This window comes from Miscanthus floridulus, chromosome 6 (assembly GCF_019320115.1).
Source record: "Miscanthus floridulus cultivar M001 chromosome 6, ASM1932011v1, whole genome shotgun sequence".
Classification (NCBI taxonomy): Eukaryota; Viridiplantae; Streptophyta; class Magnoliopsida; order Poales; family Poaceae; genus Miscanthus; species Miscanthus floridulus.
In genome coordinates this window covers 77,044,344-77,067,430 of record NC_089585.1, presented here as the reverse complement: position 1 = coordinate 77,067,430, position 23,087 = coordinate 77,044,344, and positions in this window count along the sequence as shown.

Sequence of the window (23,087 nt, the reverse complement as noted above, 5' to 3'; positions counted from 1 at the left end):
TGTGCCACTCACTTTAGTGAAACAAAGTTAGTTAATACTATGCAACAAGATCATGAAACATGACTATGAAACAATTGTAACAATTCATGTGTTTTGCATTGTTTTAGTACATACCTTGCTTGATTCTTGTGTGGCCAATGTATGGTGTGGCTCAAAATTCTTTTAAGTAACTTAGTTACACCTAGAATGTCATTTGGGACATTGTTCATGTTGATCACTTTGACTAATTAAGTTCCCAAGTCATGGTTTGACCAATTTTGACCCCTAAACCCTATTGTTTGACTGTTTAAAAAGTGTAGCTTAGGATGTTTACATGTCTAAGCAACCTAAGACAAAGTTGTAGCAAATTTTATAAGGAACAAACTTTGTTTAGAAGCCAAGTCATGAAAATGTGCACAACATGTTCAAAAAGGACCCACAAGTTAGCATTGAAGGTGGATTCAACACTTGAAAAAATTTCTAAGTCCTAAGTACATTTCCAGTTTGATCGAGCCAACTTTGGCATGATGTAACTCCTGATTCATGGGGAATTAGACTATGATCCTTGAATAGAAGTTGAAGATGGAAGGTAGGGCTACAACTTTCATGAACGTTTCTTCCACTAACTCGTCTTGGTTTAGGAGCAAATCAGTGTCAAACTTCACCTATCAGTCGGACGATGAATTCTGAAATGTGAAGTTCAGACCAGTCATGGCCGGCCGGCAATAGAGACTGGCCGCCGCATGGCCGCCATGCGCTGTGGCTGGCCTACCATCGCTGCCCGGTGTCCTCCGTCTTGAAGCCACGTCTGCCTGCCTGTTTGCTCACTCTTCCTCATCCTCCTTCACTTCTCCAGCTCACAGCAGTAGCAGCAGAAGCACAGCCGCTCCACCATCGCTGCTAGGGAGCTCCGCCATCGCCGAGCTCATGCACCGCTGCAAAAACGCGCACTATGCCTTCACCGTAGCTCTGCAGTGTTCTTCTCGACCTTCTCCACCTTCTAGCTGAGTCAATCGTCCTTAGGTGAGGGCCTTCGGACGGTTCCACCACCGCCCGCCATGGCTGAGCTTCGCCGGAGTTGGTGCTCACCATGGCCAGTGCACCACTGCACCGTTCCTCCATCCCTAGCCCTCGTCTCGTCTTCTCCATCTCGTGTAGTTGCTTCTGTGAAGACATTACCGACCACACCGGTCCGGACATGCCGGAACGTGGCCGCGCACCGCCGTGCGCCACTGGCCGATGTGCTTAGGGGCCGCTAGGGTCTAGGCTTAGGGGTCAATCGTCACTGCCTCCCCTGTTTCATCTCACTGACAGTCGGGTCCGGCTGATAACCGGGTCCCACACGTCAGTGACTGTGTGTTCATAAAGATGGTTCAAATTTTCAGTTTTGAATGCTGTTTTGTAAATTTTGTAACTCCAAATGTGTAGATCCAAATGCTGTGATTCAAATTTTGTTAGACTCACAGTGAGGTCTAGTATTTAAGAAAAATATGTCTTGAGCACATTATGTAGAAATTTTGGATGAATTAAATAGGAACATGAAAAGTGTTTTTGAATGCATGCAAACTTGTTTAAATCATATCTTGAGTTTCTGTGATCCAAAAATTGTGAAATTTTGTGGGTAAGCTAGTATTGCTTAGTAGAAGCTCTGGTTAAAATTTGAAAGTCATTGCATGTGTAGTTTTTGAGTTATAGATTTTTCTTTTATCATTGGTGGATACTTGTGTGAATTTTTGTAAATTATCTAGGAATCCTATGGCCATGAAACTTGGTAGGTAGTATCTTAGTACCTTAAGGATGCTTGGAAAAATATGAAATCTATTGCTTGACACTTTTCACTAAGGTTTCCTAATTATGTCATTTTAAGCCATTCTACCTTACCAATTTTGTGTAGGTTGTTATACTTACTCAAATGGTATGAAATTTTTATGGTAGTCTACTTGATGCATGTAGTGTCTACTGTAATTTTTGTAGATTTAATGGTATAGTTTTCATATATGTTTACTATTTCCTCTAATTAATTAAATAAATTAAGAAAGGTATTAGAGGAAATGTTTTGGTGATGAACACCCTACTTTCTGGTGTTATTGTGATATGTGTGACATGTGAGTAGAGTTAGTTTTGTCCAATTGTGTGTTTACATCATAAGTTATTAATTATTCGTTTGCATTATGTCCCTCTGGACAGATCTGGGGATTTTAGAAAGTTCCCCATGATATTTTGATTTTATGTGGATGTGGTGAATACAAGAGTTGTAGATAATTTAGGTATCTAGCTCCTGTCAAAATTTGAGGGCGTTTGGCCCAGTAGTTTAGAAACTACAGCTGTTTAAAGTTAGGTTCCAGTTTTTGCTTACTCTCTACCTTATGAGGACAGAGTTTTGTTGATTTAGGAATTCAACCTGGTAAAGGTTTGAATCATGCTTTGAGGTCTGAAAATGAATTGTAGACAATTTCATAAGCTTTCCAGATTGTCTTGTTGCATGTCAATTGGATTTATAAATCTCCAGTTATGGCTAGTTTACTGTACTGCTACATAGTCTTCATTTTGCTGAAATACAAATGCTTGAGTGTATGCTTGATGCAATGTTTCCGTTGATTGTTAGGGGTTAGCCTAACTTGAGAATATGCTTAGGTGCCGGTGCTAGGTCATTAACTAAAGATGAGCAATTATACATTAGCTTGTATAAACTTGGTAAGTAAAGTGATTTGAATAGGGCTTAAGTTGGAATATGCAAACTACAGCGAACGTGCGCATTCCCCGAGCATCCCTGACATTCGTCCATGTGCATCCATGATATTTATCTTGCGCATTCATGCAATAGGTGTGCAAGAGGGAGTGACGTTGCTGGAGTTCGAGGGAGCCAACCAGGAGGAGGAACCCGAAGTGCAGGAAGCCGACGAAGCAGTCGCCGCGGAGGAATTGCCCGAGTGCCCTGACCACCAGCCTTCCTCATTCCTGAAAGGCAAGCCCCGGAGCATATTAAGCCTCCCATGTTTTTACAAATACATTGAGTATCTTTTATTGTTGATGATGCATTAAGTATAGGAATTGGTTGGAACCAATTGCTGCATTTTATATCCTTCCTTGTCCAGATATCGCACTAAAATCCTATTTAAGTTCAGGAATGGGTGAAATGCTTAGCCATGCTTAGTGCGGTAGAACTCAGGTGATTTCCTGTCACCTGTGAGCTTTAGGATGAGGTGGATCACGGTTGGCTATATTTGCTATCGTGGAAAAGAACCATGTTAATAATGAATTAAGACCGGGCGGAGTCTTGTGTAGGTTTGGACATAGTGACTCCGTCTGAGTTGTTTAAGGACTGATACGCTGTACGTCCTCATGTCATGTTGAACGTAGCCTAACACTTAGCTGGCCGGATAAGTCATTCCGACCGTGAAGCCTAGTAGCTTGACTCAGGCCGGGGACGCGAGCAGTGGCATGCATTCTAGAGGTAGTAAGGATGTGTGGAGAGCCATTGGCATAAGTCCAAGGTGGGTTAGAGTCCTGAACAACCTTGGTAGAGTGGTTCTCTGAGAATGCCAATCTGTTCAGACTCGTGACTCCTGAATCATACCAAAGGTGACTTGTTTGCGACCCTAACAGGGGAAGCAGGGTTTGTGTTTAGGAATACCCCTCTAGCTAGATAGGAAACGATTCGAATCACCGTCTCTCCCAGATAGTGAGAACTTGACTGAGCAGCGGCAACATAGATTCAACTAATTAATGATATGGTTAAATGGATGATGATGATAAGGTTGCCACAATGAATACCTGATATGGTTTATTAATGTTTGCACCCTAATAAAATGATTGCTTAGTACAGGTGCTAATATAGTTGACAGGTTAATGGCTAAAAGTCACTGCTAGTTTAGGTTAAGAGTTGATCATATTACTTATGCTTTTCTGCAAAAAGAAAGTGTCAGCCAGATCCACTACATTAAGCTATGCATAATCCTTGGTGTCATTTGTTTGGTTTTTGACGGGTAAGTCTAGCTGAGTACATTCTCGTACTCAGGGTTTATTCCCTCTTGTTGCAGATGACCTTCTATATTAGGGATTCTGTAAGTATTGTCTCCACCCGGTGGGTGATGAAGACTAGATCATGGGCATGATCTCTGTTCTCTTATCTGAATGCTTTTGCAGGCTATGATCAGCAAACCAGTATGTGTATTTGAACTCGGGTGTGTGAGTTAAACTATTTGCTTCCGCATGTTTACAAGACTTGTTTTGTAATAATGATGACTCTGTGATGATGTAATCTATTTGCGAACATCTGCGAAATGTTGTAACGTACGATATGTTATGTTGAATTACTGTGATCTTGGTTGTATGCAAGTTGGTTTGAAATCCTTTGAGATTTCAGTTAACTACCGGGTTTATATGGGCTCAAGTTCGAGAATTTGATCATTTTGGTGATTGTTTTTGTACTTGTGCTCTTATAAATTGGTCGGTTCTATGACACTTTGTTCCCTCATGGAGCGCACAAATGTCCGACCATAGTGTATGAGCATCTTTGTGGTTCCTCACCTGGTTAAACACATCTTTGCAAAGGCCTCTTGATAATCTTCATTTAAACAATCACAACAACAAAAATCAATGTAGCCAAAAGATACGAGGAATCAGCTTACATTAGATGCAAACCAAACCCTAGGATAATCCTTCCTCCCACAGCCACGATGAACCACAATTAGAAGATGGGGAACTCCAAGAATTCCAAGCGACGCACTCAAGCCAAAGCAGCATGAACACGCACTCCACATAGATCCACAAGAATTTAGAAGATAATCTTCAAGACAAAGAACCTGATGGGAACACCATCTAGGGTTTTCCGAGCGGCAACTCGACAAGGAATACCACCACAAATAAAATCCAGTCTCATCTGTTACAAGGGGGACACCCCTAGATAAAGGCACGCAGGCCCAACTCCACCGAACCAGACTTTGGACCAAGTCCGACTTGGCCTACATGTGCACGACGCCACAATTGGCCTAGCCAAAATTAGTGCACGCAGGCACCATGACACATACAGGGATAATAATATAATATTGCGGCAACATTGCTAGTCACCATGCTAATAATCAATTGCCAAATAAAGTTGACGTCTAGTTAGGCAACCCTTTATCTCCACATGCATGGTCTCTATAAAGACATATTTGCTTGCTGTCCTTGTTCTCCTCTTTTCCAAACAATAAAGCACCTCTAAAAAATATATGTGATGATAGACCAACACAAGTAAATTTATCCAGGTTCTCGCTATATTTCTCATCAAAAATTATAGCTCCAAATTGAAGACCAATTACCCTATTTGAAATAGGAGAATACTTTTTCGCAAATATACTTTGAGAAGCCATGGGTTCATCATCCTCTCTTTCTTTAAACAAAACCGTCCTCGGCGGCTTTGATATATTCTCAGGTGTATCTTGTGCATCAAATGTATTTTGAAAAACCATGGGTTCATCATTCTCCCCTTCTTGAAACAATGCCGTCCTCGGCTTTGATACAAATTTAGACCCTTTTTTCTTTGGTTGACCAAGACTTATATGCTTGCTTTGAATAGCATCAACCAAATTGTTCTCATTAGCTTTTTCATTGCCATGAGAACCAAACTATTTAGCATGACTACCAGCTAAAACATTGAGATCGCTACACAAATCTCTATAAGCCATATTTGGAGAACCCACAGAATGCATGCCTTCATGAAACAAAATAGTTCATGGCCCTGAGATTTCATTGAATGATTCATTATTAGTTGAAGCAACAACCACATCATGCTCCCCAAACTACATAGAAGATTTATTTAGAGCTGCTTTTGCAATTTCAGAAACGTTGCAAGTTGCTTCAGAAACTATATCATTTTCTCCCTCCAGAGCTAAAGCCACCATCGACTTTATTATAATTTCAGAAAAATTATTTGCAGTTCCCTTCGCTGAAGTGTTCACAGTATTCTCTCCCTCTTGAAGCAAAGCTGTCCTCGGCTTTGGGGTAATTTCAACAACCTTTTTCTTCATTTTTGAAGTAGTAAATACCTCAGCCTTAATAGCACTCTTAGGAATTGGTTTGAACACATGATTAACTCCCTTGTGCACAAATGAATAAGTATTAGACCGACCACCATGAGTAGCATCAAGATCAAATTATCATGGTTGACCCAACAACAAATGACATGCAGTCAATGGTGCAACATCACAATCCACAGTATCAATATATGTTCCAACTAAAAATTTAACTCTAGCCTTATGAGTAATTTTTAGTGTACCACTTTGATTCATCCATTGCATATAACGCGGCGTTGGAAGCCTCCATGTAGATAAAGACAAAGCATGAACAACATCTGAGCTAATGACAATAGTGAAACTGATGAGGACATCACTCCTTTGGATGTACCAGTTGATCCTCCAACCGTCATGCAAGGTCCAATGACCCGGGCTCGAATGCGTCAACTCAATTTACAGGTGAGCTCGTTCTTAAGCGATCCTTTTCATACTTTTGAGAATGGACTACTACCTAATGATGTTATCTTGCTTAGGAACATTGGAGAGGGTCAAGAGGGACTAAGAGGACGTGGAGGAGGTGATGATGACCAGCAAGGACGTCCAACACAAGCCGGAGGACCAGTCCAACACGAATTCGAGTCTACCTCGGCCTCTAGGACCAGTCTGCCTTAAACTGGTCGCCCAGGACGCATCCGGACTCTGTTTTCGATGATCCACATATGGATGGAAAGCTAATTTGATAAGGAATCCAATCCAACTGGTTTCACATCAAAATCTGTTCAGAATCAACGGGAATCGTCGAAACAAGTCAGCGTCCAGAATCTGCCAGGGTGCTACGACACCATCTTTTGGTCCGTTGGACCATGTATCGAGTTTGGGCCCATTAAGGGTGCGTCCAGGGGTCTTGCATGACCCTAGAGTCTTCATAAACAGCCGCCGCCCCTCCATTAGGGTTTGGGTTTTGCTTTGATTATTCTGTCAAGAACAGTTTCACCGTTCATCGGTTTGTGAGACCCCAACTCGTGAGATTAATCATACATCTGCAATTTGGTTGCGATCTTTCTTGTTCTTGCTTGTGTTCTTCGTTGCGCAGGCAGGGATTAGCCTTCTTGGCAAGGTCAACCTAGTCCGAGACTTGGTTGATAACCAGAGGAGCTGTGGTGCTAAGATTGCAGGGTTCGATGTTTCGATCTGAAGCCGGATCGGTGTGTCATTCTCCGCCACAACGATAGTTATCATCACCTGATGGAAGATCGGGATCCCCGTCTCCATTAAGTGGTAATCAGAGCTAAGGTATACCATCAGGTTCACTTGTTATTCCCTAGTTTGAGTGTTTCGTATTCGTCCCATAGTCCAGTGCCACACTCGTTTTCCTATCCTAGAACCTTCCACGCCATAGCCTTTGCATATTTCAGTTTCAGAGTCCATCATGTTGAGATTGTGTCCTGGTCGAGGTCTTGTTGCTGGTTAGGTCATGTTAGAGTCTAGTTCGTGTGTTTCCCCCCATCGTTTCCATCAAATCTTGGCTGTTGTGACCAATTTTGCACACATTATTTCCGTTTTGTCCTCTAATTCGGAGCCAATTCTTAAAACTGGTCTAGTTTTCGCATACGAACTCCGTTTTCGACGTTCCATATATGCAAATCAATTAGAAAAAAATTTCGGATCTGTCCATCCCTGTCTTGTTGGGGTTCAGAATTTTTAGATTGGCCAAAAAGTGGTCACAAGATCCTCGTTTCGTGGTCACAAGATTTTTATCAATTTTCATCCAGTTTTCTAAAAATTCCACAGGCCACGTCTTATACTTGTTTGAGCTCATATTTTCTGTGGTTATTGCTTTTGTGCTCCTAAGTAAAGGAAAAATATCAAAAAAATAAAATAAAAAAGTCAAAATTTCCCAAAAAAACAACGACAACCCAAAAAAATAGAAAAAAAGAGGAACAATATCTAGAGGAGCACATAGAGAAGCCCAAAGTGAGCTGTGTTTGCGTGTGCTGTCTGGTTCCTTGTTTGTGTTGCTGTTTCCATCCACCATACTTGTTTTTCTCATACCTATCACCTTGCTATCCACCATACTTTTGTCACAACCTGGTACTTGCAACACTTTAGACCAGCAACGAGAACAAGTACTTTGGACTATAATTTAGCATTACTTTCTGTTACTGACTTGTATGCCAGATATATATATTACTCTTTGTTTGCCTTCCAAGCTCCACAAATTCTTCAGATCAGTATAGACAAAGGGCCTTGCAATCTCGGTACCACTACCTCACAGGTATCACGAACCAGCCATCGGTTGTACCGCCCACTGCTTGCGTTGGTAAGAACTTGGTAAGAGCTTGGTAAGACGCTTCCACTTGCTGTGAAAAGTGACACCACTACAACCACGTAGTCATTTGGTAGGGATAACTTTCACCTGTTTGTTCCTGTTTTGTGTTTTCAATGGCAGGAGGTGAACAGACTGCAGATAACAATCTTAAGGGTTTCAGCGAGTGTGTCAGCCAAGAGCAACTATAAGCTATTGTAGAGGATGCCCAAAAAAGGATGAATGAGGCCGTCAGGAAGGCCGTCATTGACGCACTCATTGAACTCAACATTGGCAATAGCATGGAGAGATTGGACAAGCGAATTTCCACGCTAACCGATAAGGTTACTGAGTTGGAAACCTTCGTGGCGGGCAACAACGACGTTTCCGGTAGCAACACCGATGGTCAAGACATGGTGCATGATGCCGCTGGAAACATAGGTCGAGCAGCTATCCGACAAGAGAGATTACAGCAACGTCTACGCCGCAACACGATAGGTATGGGTGGTGTCCACCACCACCACCATCAAGGTAATAATCATCGTGTGCCCGATGATCCTTATGCTAAGATTAAGTTCACAATACCATCTTTTTCGGGTCATTATGATGCTGAGGGATATCTTGATTGGGAGATGATGATAGAACAATAGTTTAGTGCCCACCTTGTACCTGAGCAGCATAGAGTTAGACAAGCTACTAGTGAGTTTAAGGATTTTGCCATTATTTGGTGGAATGGGCTAGCTACATAGGATGCTTTACCTGGTACATGGGAAGAACTTAAGGTAGCTATGCGTGATCGTTTTGTTCCTCCTTCTTATCATAGAGACTTGCATAAGAAATTGATGCGTTTAGAACAAGGAGATAAATCTATACAGGATTACTATGGTGAGCTCCAAAAGGGATTGATGCGCTGTAGTGTTGTAGAGGGAAACGAAGATGCCATTTGTCATTTTTATTCTGGTTTGAGGCATGACATTCAGGACATTGTTGATTATAAAGAATTTAACACTGTCAACCAGTTGTTTCAGTTTGCTATGCTTGCAGAAAAGGAATTGCAGGGGCGTGAACAGCAGGGCAAGAGCAAGGTCAGCACCAGCACATACACGCCACGCTCGGCACCATCTTCGGGGCTGACCAAGCCAACCACTTTTCGGACGCCTCCACCAGCGAGCAAGCGACCAACAGCCTCTGGAGTTTCCGCTACACCTAAGACACCTCCCGCATGACCTTCAGATTCAGGTAAAAATTCTTTGCAGGTGCCTACTAAGAGGTCCTCATCTATTGCATCGATGGGACGCACTTCGGGTATTCAGTGCCACCGCTGCCATGGCATTGGCCATGTGCAGAAGGACTACCCAAGTCAGCGAGCATATATTGCTACAGAAGATGGTTACATCAGCACCTCTGACATTGAGGATGAAGAAGACCAAGATGAAGATGAGGATGGCGAAGTCCTTGGTGACGAGGCCATGGCGTCCTATAGGAGCATTATTGTATAGCGGGTGCTCAGCTCACAAGTCCAGCAGCCTGAGAAGCTACAACGCCATAACTTGTTCCAGATTTTCTTCGTCATCAGCGATCGTTGAGCATGTGTCATTATTGATGGAGGTAGCTGCAACAATTTGGTGAGTTCTGATTTGGTCAAGAAGCTTAGCTTGACCACACGCCCACACCCACGTCCATATCATATTCAGTGGCTAAATGATTCTGGTAAAGCAAAGGTAACACAAACTTGTAGAGTTTCATTTTCTATTGGTTCTTATGCTGATTCTGTTGATTGTGATGTGGTACCTATGCAAGCTTGTTCACTTTTATTGGGTCATCCTTGGGAACATGATAATGATGCTACACACCATGGTAGAAGTAATAAATACACTTTTGTGCATAAAGGAAAGAAAATTACTTTGGTACCTTTGACCCCTGCTCAAATTGTACAAGCTGATAGAGAACGCGCTGCTAGTTTGAATGATGTTCAATCTGAAAATCAGCAAGTTGCTAATTCTATTTTCCCACCTAAAAAGGATAAGTCTACATCTATTTCTAAGGCTGAGGGGATTAAATTGAAGGGTGGTTTTATGCTTGCAACAAAATGTGACTTTGCTGAAATTTCTATTGATGATATTTGCTATGCTTTGGTATGCAAACGAGCTATGTTTTCACTTGATGATATTGTTAGCTCGGTACCTCCTGCTATCACTAACCTTTTGCAGGAGTATGAGGACATTTTTCTAGCTGAGATACCCCCGGGGCTGCCACCTATGAGAGGGATAGAGCATCAAATCGATTTGATTCCGGGAGCGACCTTGCCCAACCGAGCTGCATATCGAACCAATCCTGAGGAGACTAAGGAAATTCAGTGGCAAGTCCAAGACCTTTTGGACCGTGGGTATGTACGTGAAAGCCTTAGTCCTTGTGCCGTTCTTGTACTTTTGGTTCCTAAGAAAGATGGAAGTTGGCGTATGTGTGTTGATTGTAGAGCCATCAATAATATTACTATTTGGTATCGTCATCCTATTCCTAGGCTAGACGACATGCTTGATGAGTTGTGTGGTTCTATAATTTTCACTAAGATTGACTTGCGAAGTGGCTACCACCAGATTAGAATGAAACTTGGAGATGAATGAAAAACTGCATTTAAAACCAAATTCGGGTTGTATGAGTGGTTAGTTATGCCTTTTGGTTTGACAAATGCACCTAGCACTTTCATGCACTTAATAAATGAGGTTTTAAGAGTTTTTATTGGTCATTTTGTGGTAGTTTACTTTGATGATATATTGATTTACAGCAAGTCTTTTGATGAACATATGGATCACTTACGTGCTGTTTTTAATGCCTTATGTGATGCACGTTTATTTGGTAACCTTGAGAAGTGCATCTTTTGCACGGATCGAGTTTCTTTTCTTGGCTATGTTGTAACTCCATAGGGAATTGAGGTGGATGAGATGAAAATTGAAGCCATAAAGAGCTGGCCGGTTCCCCAAACCATCACACAGGTGAGGAGTTTTCTTGGTCTTGCAGGATTCTACCGCCGCTTCATCAAAGATTTCAGCACCATTGCTGCCCCATTGCATGAGTTGACGAAGAAAGGAGTGGTGTTTCATTGGGGAGAGGCACATGAGGAGTCCTTTGACACTTTGAAGGACAAGCTTACACACGCACCATTGCTGCAACTTCCAAATTTTGGTAAGACTTTTGAGCTAGAATGTGATGCTAGTGGACTTGGCATTGGTGGTGTTTTGATGCAAGATGGTAAACCTGTTGCTTACTTTAGTGAAAAATTACATGGTCTTGTTCTTAATTATTCCACGTATGATAAAGAATTGTATGCACTTGTCCGTTCTTTAGAGACATGGCGTCATTATTTGTGGCCTAAAGAATTTGTTATTCATTCTGATCATGATCGCTTAAGTATCTTCGCTCTCAAAATAATCTGAATCGTAGGCATGCTAAATGGGTTGAATTTATTGAGTCTTTTCCTTATATTATCAAACATAAGAAAGGGAAGGATAATGTGATTGCTGATGCTTTATCTAGAAGATATACATTGCTGTCTCAACTTGATTGCCGGATTTTTGGTCTTCAATCCATTAAAGAACAATATGCGCTTGATCCTGATTTTAAGGATGTGTTGCTTAATTGTAGAGAGGGATGCACATGGAATAAGTTTATGATCAGCGATGGGTTTTTGTTTAGAGCTAACCGCCTATGCATTCCAGTTGGTTCCGTTCATCTTTTGTTGTTGCAGGAGGCACATGGAGGTGGATTGATGGGACATTTTGGTGCCAAGAAGACGGAGAAGGTGCTGTCCACACACTTCTTTTGGCCTAGGATGAGGCGTGATGTGGAGCGGTATGTGGCTCGGTGTGCCACATGTCAAAAAGCTAAGTCGCATTTGAACCCACATGGTTTGTATATGCCTCTTTCTGTTCCTTCTACTCCTTGGGCAGATATATCTATAGATTTTGTGTTGGGATTGCCAAGGACTAAGAGGGGGAGGGATAGTATTTTTGTGGTGGTTGATCATTTTTCTAAGATGGCACATTTTATTCCTTGTCATAAGAGCGACGATGCTATTCATATTGCTGACCTTTTCTTTCAAGAAATTGTTCGCTTGCATGGTATGCCTTCTACTATTGTTTCAGATCGTGATGCAAAATTCTTGAGTCATTTTTGGCGCACATTGTGGAATAAATTGGGGACCAAGCTGTTGTTTTCTACAACATGTTATCCCCAAACTGATGGGCAAACTGAGGTTATGAATCGAATATTGTCCACCATGTTGAGAGCCATTTTGAAGCACAATTTGAAGATGTGGGAAGAGTGTTTGCCGCATGTGGAGTTTGCATATAACAGGGCGGAATATTCCACCACCAAGGTAAGTCCTTTTCAGGTAATGTATGGTTTTAACCCCCGTGCTCCTATTGATCTTTTGCCTTTACCTACCACTGAGAGAATACATAGTGATGCTAGAGAGTGTGCTGATTTTATTCGTAAGTTGCATGAAACAACTAAAGCAAATATTGAAAGCATGAATGAAAAGTATAGAATTGCTGGTAGTAAAGGTAGAAAAGAGATTAAACTTAAACGGGGTGATTTGGTTTGGTTACATTTAAGAAAAGATAGATTTCCTGAGCTACGTAAGTCTAAATTAATGCCAAGAGCAGCTGGTCCTTATAAGATTATTGAGAAAATAAATGATAATGCATACAAACTTGAGTTGCCACCCGAGTTCGGGGTTAGTCCCACATTTAACATTGCAGATTTGAAACCTTATTTGGGAGAAGAAGATGAGCTTGAGTCAAGGACGACTCCAATTCAAGAAGGGGAGGATGATGAGGACATCACTCCTTTGGATGTACCAGCTGATCCTCCAACCATCATGCAAGGTCCAATGACCTGGGCTCGAATGCGTCAACTCAATTTACAGGTGAGCTCGTTCTTAAGCGATCCTTTTCATACTTTTGAGAATAGACTACTACCTAATGATATTATCTTGCTTAGGAACATTGGAGAGGGTCAAGAGGGACTAAGAGGACGTGGAGGAGGTGATGATGACCAGCAAGGACGTCCAACACAAGCCGGAGGCCCAGTCCAACACGAATTCGAGTCTGCCTCGGCCTCTAGGACCAGTCTATCTTAAACTGGTCGCCCAGGACGTATCCAGACTCCGTTTTCGATGATCCACATATGGATGGAAAGCTAATTTGATAAGGAAGCCAATCCAACTAGTTTCACATCAAAAGCTGTTCGGAATCAACGGGAATCGTCGAAACAAGTCAGCGTCCAGAATCTGCCAGGGTGCTGCGACACCGTCTTTTGGTCCGTTGGACCATGTATCGAGTTTGGGCCCATTAGGGGCGCGTCTAGGGGTCTTGCACGACCCTAGAGTCTTCATAAACAGCCGCCGCCCCTCCATTAGGGTTTGGGTTTTGCTTAGATTATTCTGTCAAGAACAGTTTCGCCGTTCATCGGTTTGTGAGACCCCAACTCGTGAGATTAATCATACATCTGCAATTTGGTTGCGATCTTTCTTGTTCTTGCTTGTGTTCTTCGTTGCGTAGGTAGGGATTAGCCTTCTTGGTGAGGTCAACCTGGTCCGAGACTTGGTTAATAACCAGAGGAGCTGTGGTGCTAAGATTGCAGGGTTCAATCTTTCGATCTGAAGCCGGATCGGTGTGTCATTCTCCGCCACAATGATAGTTATCATCACCTGACGAAAGATCGGGATCCCCGTCTCCATTAGAAACTACCACCGTCAATAATTAGTTTGCATACCTTATCATGGATTGTGCATTCTGACTAAAATATATTAGATCGTTGCCTCTTGACATTACTAGCAGTACCATCCTGCTTGACTTCTTGAGCCAGCATAGATAAACCACTTGTTGCATCATCAACAATATCAATTGATGGCTCTATAGGAGAATAAAAGGAAGAGTCCATAGCTTGCTGTTCTGGTGTGGAAACAAATTCAGCACTCACGTCTCTTGCACAAATAACTCCTCTTTAGGTTCAGTTATGTTTTCTTTTGTAGCAGACACCGTTTTGTTTTCCTGAATATTAGGAATAATATCAGTAACATAAGCACATTTCTTCTCGCGCTGCTTGGCAACAGAAAATGCAGTATCAGCGACTGTCCGGTTAAAAGCAGGAAGGTACTCATCTCCAGCAATAGAATCAGCCCATGATGTGTGCATATTTGTCTTAGTGCCTTGGGGATTTTGTGCACGTGCAATAGCTACCTTCTTTGACTCAAGAGAACGAAATCGGCGCCGAAGCACAGCTTTCATATCGCTCCACGTCCAACAAGGAAATTTTTTGTCCCAGCAATCCCACCAATGTGAAATATCTATAGCCATTGTCTCCTCTGCATAATACATCTTTAGGGCCGATGCAAGTCCACGACCCCAGAAGAAATCTTCCATATGTTCTTCCCAATCATAGTACTCCTTGAGACGTGTTGCTAGAGATAACTTTGGCAAAAGATGAACTTTCTTGAGCAATTTCAAATCAGCCATTGAATTTTTTTTTTCCAAATGCACCGTGAGCAACCCAGAAGCTGATACCAACTGATGAGGACACGCCTACGTTGTCCAAATAAATTTCCCAATCTTTCATGGTGCAACAACAAGTACAAGCAATTTATGAAATTAACCTGTCAGACGACAGTAGTTCTTGCTATTTAATCACTGATTTAATACTGAAGCCAAATCTACTGTCACTGCAGACTAATATGTTGCAATAATTAGAACCCCAACGAAGCAGCAATAGTATTCTCAGACGATCACGGAAACCACCAGCAACCACGCCAATTCACAGAATAATCAAATATAAAATAATGACCACTCTTTGTTCTACCAATGGCACCTCCGTATTCCAGTATACTAGCTTGTACTGACAGCACTTGATAGCGGCAACAACAAAAATGTTCCGCAGATGCAAATTCCAAGCAACAATCCAAAAAGATAAATACTGGTGGTGTTTCACGATAGGATAGATAATCTTCGTTTAAACAATCACAGCAACAAAAATCAATGTAGGCAAAAGATACGAGGAATCAGCTTACATTAGATGCAAACCAAACCCTAGGATAATCCTTCCACCTACAGCCACGATGAACCATGATCAGAAGATGGGGAACTCCAAGAATTCCAAGCGATGCACTCAAGCCGTAGCAGCTTGAACACGCACTCCACGCAGATCCACAAGAATCTGGAAGATAATCTTCAAGACGAAGAACCTGATGGGAACACCATCTAGGGTTTTCTGAGTGGCGGCTTGACAAGGAATAACACCACAAATAAAATCCAGTCTCATCTATTACAAAGGGGACACCCGTAGATAAAGGCACGCAGGCCCAACTCCACTGAACCAGACTTTGGACGAAGTCCGACTTGGCCTACATGTGCACGACGCCACAATTGGCCTGGCCAAAATTAGTGCACGCAGGCACCGTGACACATACAGGGATAATAATATAATATTGCGGCCACATTGCTAGTCACCATGCTAATAATCAATTGCCAAATAAAGTTGACGTCTGGTTAGGCAACCCTTTATCTCCACGTGCATGATCTCTATAAAGACATATTTGCTTGTTGTCCTTGTTCTCCTCTTTTCCAAACAATAAAGCACCTCTAAAAAATATATGTGACGATAGGCCAACACAAGTAAATTTATCCAGGTTCTTGCTATATTTCTTATAAAAAATTATAGCTCCAAATTGAAGACCAATTACCCTATTTGAAATAGGAGAATACTTTTTCACAAATATACTTTAAGAAGCCATGGGTTCATCATCCTCTCTTTCTTTAAACAAAACCGTCCTCGGTGGCTTTGATATATTCTCAGGTGTATCTTGTGCATCAAATGTATTTTGAAAAAACCATGGGTTCATCACCTCTAAAGATGGTGTTTCGAGCCTTTGCATTCCATTTCTCATAATTCACCTCATCGCCTTGTAGGTGTGTAGCATCCCGAGGTTTTGGGAAGCCTTGTGAGGCGGCTCTAAGTATTCCAACATCTAGAGCTTCTAAGTACGCCTCCATGCGAATTTTCCAATATGGAAAATCATCCCCCTCAAAGATAGGAGGAGGTCCATCCCCATGAGACATCTTTCTCTAGGCGGTTAAGCCTAAATACGTGAGCACGAGGCTCCGATACAAATTGAAAGGATCAAGATACCCAAGAGGGGGTGAATTGGGCTAATTCTAATTTTCTTTGCAATAATTAAACCATACGGTTAGCCCAATTAACCCCTTGTGCCTAGAAAGTGTTTCTATTGATCTAACGCACAAAAGTTTAGCAACCTATGTTCCAATCCTACTCTAGCATGTCAATTCTATGAATGTAAATGACAAGAATTGAATTGCTCAAAGTAAAGAGAGAAAGAGGAATGTGGCAATGTTTTGCCGAGGTATCGGAGAGTCGCCACTCCCCACTAGTCCTCGTTGGAGCACCCGCGTAAGGGTGTAGCTCCCCCTTGATCCGTGCAAGGATCAAGTGCTCTCTACGGGTTGATTCTTCGACACTCCGTCGCGGTGAATCACCCACAACCGCTCACAACTTGAGTTGGGTCATCCACAAGCTCCGCCGGATGATCACCAAGCTCCCAATCACCACCAAGCCGTCTAGGTGATGGCGATCACCAAGAGTAACAAGCACGAACTCTCACTTGACCACGACAAGCCTAATGAGAAGGGTGGATGCACACTTTGCTACTCTTGATCTCACTAATGAGGGCTCTCTTTGGGATTCTTAAATCTCAATCACCTCACTAGGACCTTGCTCTTCTTGGCACTCACAAAGGTGTTTCTCAGCTGTTGGAATGAGCAAAAGTCCCCCCACACATGAATAGAGGAAGTATTTATAACCATGGCTGAAAAATGAACTGTTATGTGCCTCTGTAGGGTGACCGGATGCTCTGGTCATGTTGACCGGATGCTTCGGTCAGTTCACCCCCAAACTCCAGTGATCAAGTGGTGACCAGATGCTGGACAGCGTCTGGTCATGATTTTCCCTCTCTGGAACCTCACTGGAGTTGACCGGACGCTGGCCCTTAGCGTCCGGTCACTCACCTCTCAGTGTCCGATCACTTCCAGACAACTTCACCTTGATCAAATGAACTAACCAGACTCTATGCCAGCATCCGGTCACACCGAAGCCAGCGTCCGGTCAGTATTTGACCCTCCATTCACTTCCAACTCTAGATCATATGTGAATGAAGTTTGCTCCAATGGATCTAAGGGCTATTTTGGAGCTACCTAGTGCTAGATTTAGCAAGTGTGCACCACACCTAACTCACTAGACTCACCTAGGTCAAGCTACCCATCCATACCCCCTTAATAGTACGGCCAAAGGAAAAACAAAGTCCTAAACTACTCTAAGTGTCTCTTCAACACCAAATGATACTTAGAACTAGTCCATCCTTAACCTTGTCATCCATCCTTTGAAAACCGAAATGATTTCCATCATAGGGGCACGACCACCATGATTGCCCAATCGATCTCCATTACTGTGACCTAACTTAATTGCCTCTGCAAAACACACGTTAGTCACAGTAATCATGTATTGTCATTAATCACCGAAACCCAACTAGGGGCCTAGATTCTTTCAAACATGAATAAGATGAAAACTAATATTGTCATAACAATTGTAGCAAGCATATAAAAATAATGGAGATACAAAAGAGATAGGGGGTACAAAGATCATACCGAACCACACTCTTGACATGATCAGAAATCCAAGTGAAGCCTGCTTGCCTCCCTCTACACCTAACCTAACTAGCTATGCCCTAGAATATGGTGGAGCTCTAAGGATGATTAGGGTTTCTATCTTCTCAAATGACTTGATGCCTTCAGGGGGGTAGGGGCTGATATATATAGGCCAGAGCGTCCAACGTGAGCCCTTAGATCAAACCGACTTAAGGAACACGTAGATGAAACCTAGGAGGCAGTGGAGAACTAACATTGCAATGCAGAGGCTAACAGGTGGGCCTAGGGGCTAGGTGGCCTATAGGTGGTGGCCCATTGGGCAGCCCCTCGCTCTCTACCTCGGCGTGGTGTCCTCTAGAACCTTCTAGTGTCCGTCTCATAGTGGATAAGCACAATTAAATCTGACATGTATGTCCACCTTGACGGTTTTCTAGATAAACCCTACAAAAATCACAGATTCACCAAAACTCATGGAATTTATTAGTTTAAACCCCTAGACCTTTGTTGGTGATCTCAATTGTGCTCTTATGCATGTTTTATTGACAGTTTATAATGGTTGTCAACTACCATCAATAAACTCCCCCAAGCTTAACCTTTGCTAGTCCCTTAGCAAAGCTAAATTCAGTAAAATAGATCAAGAGTTGCTACAATGCTCTCACTCCTCAAAAGTACACATGCATTCAAACAAGAATTTTCCTCAGATTAAAATAAATCAATCTGACTTTCAAACTTACCCATATTACCTTCAACTATGGGGTTCCTTAGCCTTCACTTGGGTCTTGAGTAATTGAAATATAGAATAATTAAGTCAAGCACTATGTCTCAAGTTCTTTGCTCAACCATTATTCCGGAGTTTTTATAGGTTTATAAAATAAAACTCAGAGCTTCCATTATATGACACTCTCAAGTCTCTCAATATATGTGGTATTTGTGGATCCTCACCAAGACAATAATAATGTTATGCCTTTCTCTTCCTACAACTAAGGCTTATGTGGAGCTCATAGGAGTGGAAAAAGCATACTTACAATACATATATTGTGAAGTCAAACCTCGGATCCAAAGAGAGTTAAGTCATACAATCAAATCAAGATGTGCATGTGTGTGGATGTATATGGTGGATATATATGGTGGCTAACCTAATTCTACTTTGCTCCTTGAAAACATATTTCTCTTTTAAAACTTGGAAACAACTTTGCAAGAAACCATGGGCTATCTTATTCATCTCTTCTTTTTTAGGCGGGCATCGGAGTACCCATTGTTTTATATATCTCGGACACTTGTCCATTTTTTTAAAAATTTTTCTTTCTTTCTTTATTTTTTTATGAATAACTTTTGCAGAGCCCCATGTCTCTTTTCTGCAACAAAGCTTCTAAGAGATAGCAACAAGAATTTGGAGCATTTATTTGGTGGATATCCTATAGGGTATATTTTCGGTGTTCACTCCCAGTGTAAGAGTAAAACATTTTTGGGTGGATCTAGATGGAATGGCATGTTGTTGTGCCTACCCCTAGTGTATGAGTAGTGCATATGTGGGTGGTGTGTACGTGATCTTGATTTTAAGAGCATGACAAATCTCTCATAAGGTCAACAAAGCTTGACAAAGCATATAAGAGTGAAAGTTTTCCTAATCTAAATATCATATATGGTTCTGGTAGGAATTCAAGCTTTGTCATACAAGGAACTCATCATGTAGAATTTTTATGTTTTTCAAAAGATAAATCTCTAGAACTTTAGTATCACTTGGAACAAGATAAACAACAGCTCAGACCTTCTCATATCATATCCGGCAATTACCTAGACTTAGATCAAGCATATGCTACCCACGAGTTTCAAGTTTAGAGTAAATCCTTATATCAAAATAGTCGTATCCAAAACTCGAGAGAATTCAAGGCTAAAAACTAGGTACTTGAAAGGAATTACAACAGAGCAATTATTCTGTTTACACCAAAATTTGGGAGAAGAGCGTGGGTAGCATATGGATTCGATTGCATAAGGATTGATATCAGCTGGTTCGAATGTGATACTGGCATCGGTTCTCTTTCAATGACGTCAGCAGATAACGATGATGAGATATGACTGGTGTCGAGAAGATACATGCCAGACTCTACAAAAGGGGAAAGATTAGGGTCCAAGTTATCTTCAAATAGGAATGTTTTATTCGTACTAAAGATTGTACCAAGTCATACTTGAGTAGGGTTCGTTTTTAGGCTCCGGGTATAAATATCAAACCCCGGCTAAAACACACAATCAATCAAATACATGTTACTTACTTTTTTTTGGCTTCAGCCACCCCTTAGGAGTAGGAGTAGAGTAGATCTCGGTGAGTTCTTCAACGAGTATAGCTACATCGATCCGATCGACCTCCACTACTTGTCTGTAAGCACTGTCATGGCTTATACCTCTGTTCGTATGACTACATCGATTTGGTCAACCTCCACTGCGACTCTGGTATAAGCTAGTTATCAACTCTTGTCTAGTTCAAGTATGGCTGCATCGATCCGGTCGACCTCCACTGCTCAAACTAGATTAAGGTCAAGTTATCGGCTCTATCTAAGGGTGGTGTTCCTTCGAATAGATTCATTAAGTTACCAATATTGCTTATTGCTTCCATTATTTATTTAATTACAATAATATCACTTCGCCCGGTTGGGATTGATCTAGATCAGCCCTATATCTTGTTTAACACATCGTTTGTCAATCTAAACTGATCTAATCTACACTTTAAATGATGAGTTTTGTTTTATCGGCTGTTTTAGATCAATCTTGATCGTGCATAGTGTGGGGTTAAGGCATGTTTTGTTTTGAGTAGATCTATCGGCTAGCCAAAACCTTTCCATGGCTCGTTATCACGGCCTGTGTGATCTGCCTCACATCCCACTGTTAGCACCATGGAGTGGGGATCGTTATTTGGTAGATCTGTTCCTGAGAGGGCATGACCTTAACTGTGCGCTATGCCCAAATCGGCTGTTTTAGCCGATATCGAGCGCTTTCATGAATAGTTCACATCACGAGATCGTTGAAGTAGGGATAGGTTGAAAGATGTGTTAGCCCCATGATCTTATTATTATATTATGGCCTGCATGATTCTGCCTCATGCCCCACTGATATTAGTAATAAGTTAGGGTCATCGAGTCTATTGTTGTTTCTACGGCCCGCATGATTCTGCCTCATGCCCCACTGGTCATAGCGATAGATGAGATCTAATATGTTCATTAGATTTATCTTTATTAAATGGTTGAATGATGATGAGCTATTTCTTTTACATAAAAAGAGGTTCGGTTACTCGCAGTCATTGGCTTAGCATAAACTAATTACTGTTAACATCTTATTGCCATTGACCAATATTTGTCTAAATATTGATATTCATCCTGAATAATAATCAATTCTTCTTACACAACCCCACAAGCTTTAACTGATTTATTCTTATGAATATGCTTGAATCGACTATTTAGTCGATCTCCTTTCATATCGGCTCTCAGAGTCGCACATTCGGGATTGTTTGGCAACACCGGCATATTCCACCCTAAATTACTGATAAACTTTCTCTCCTTGTCAATTGTAGGGTCAAATTGACTGGCACGTCTTGAGAGGAGTGTGCAGGATCGACCACCCCTGCGCTAAAGCTAGGTGGATCTCCAGCTCCATCGAGCGGACCCTTCTGGCTTGCTCATGTGCCCTCAGCACAGGATGAAATTTTGTGCCGACACACGTTTCTAGCACGCCCAGTGGGACCCCACAATCATCATGGTGGTTCACAACAATAACGACATCCTTATGGTACATTATGAAGATCTACCAGATGGAGATAGAGGTGTCATCAGCAAAGCTATAGAAGAATTTCAAAACAAATGTTTGTTGTCCTACACCAAAACATGTGACAACACAATTGTTTAGAAATATCCACTTCCAAGAGTTCTATTACATGGGCAGACAGATACAGTTGAAGCTAAAGATAGGCATTTCTTTATGGAAGTTGTAGACAAATCTGTTCATGATGTCATATCAAGCCATAATAAAGCTTTCTTGGACACATTCCACAACGCCATGAAAGAGGCGATTCATGGGTTTCTAGTTGGTCAAGTTGGGTTGGCTTACTATGACATTCCACATCTGGTGACCCAGGGGACTAATCAAGTTGGTACCAGCCATCAAGAAATAGCACTAACTGGTAATGATGATGTCCAGGCAATTTAGGGTTCATCTAAACAAGCTCAAGGAACTACTATGAATTAGATACAATATAATCCTGGACCGTTAGTATAGCATGTGCAACAGTCGGCGGGGCAAGGTTAGAACCAGGTGATCAATTTTGGCACATCAGGCCACATACCATCGTCGGCTCAAAAAATAGCACCATCAATTCAAAGGATCCGTAGAGATATAGATCCTCATGTCTACAATCAGAGACTTCAAGTAGCAAACCAGCAAAGGACCTAGTAGATAGAGATTCCACAAGGGTATCTTTATGGCACATATTATAACACCCTTCACATGATTCCAAATCCAAGGTATCAAGGCACACGGGATTTCAATCCATAGATGGGTCAGCAGGTGTAGAGAAATCCAAATCCACAAGCTAACGAGTTGTTGCTAAAGGTGACCAAGATGATGAAGAATCAGTTCAGTTTGAAGCTAAAAGGGCTAACCTTCTCATACAAACGCCCATACCCAAAATGGTATGATTTGGTCACTCTTCCCACAAATTATAGACTCCCAGAGTTTGCCAAGTTCACTGGCCAAGATAGTACAAGCACGATAGAACATGTTAGTCGGTATCTTACACAATTGGGCAAGGCATCAGTTGAGGAGGCCCATCGAGTTCGTTTCTTCTCCTTGTCCCTGTCAGGGCCTGCCTTCACTTGGTTTTCATCATTGCTGGTCAACTCCATTACCAACTGGGCTGACCTTGAGAAGAAATTTCATACATATTTTTATACTGGGACTAGAGAAAAGAAGATTACTGACAACTATAAGGTAGAAGACTAATGAATTGGGCACTGAGTTTCTTCAGAGGTTTCGAGAAACTAGGAACTTATGCTTCTCCTTACACTTGGCTAATGATCAACTAGCTGCTTTAGCCATTCAAAGAATGCT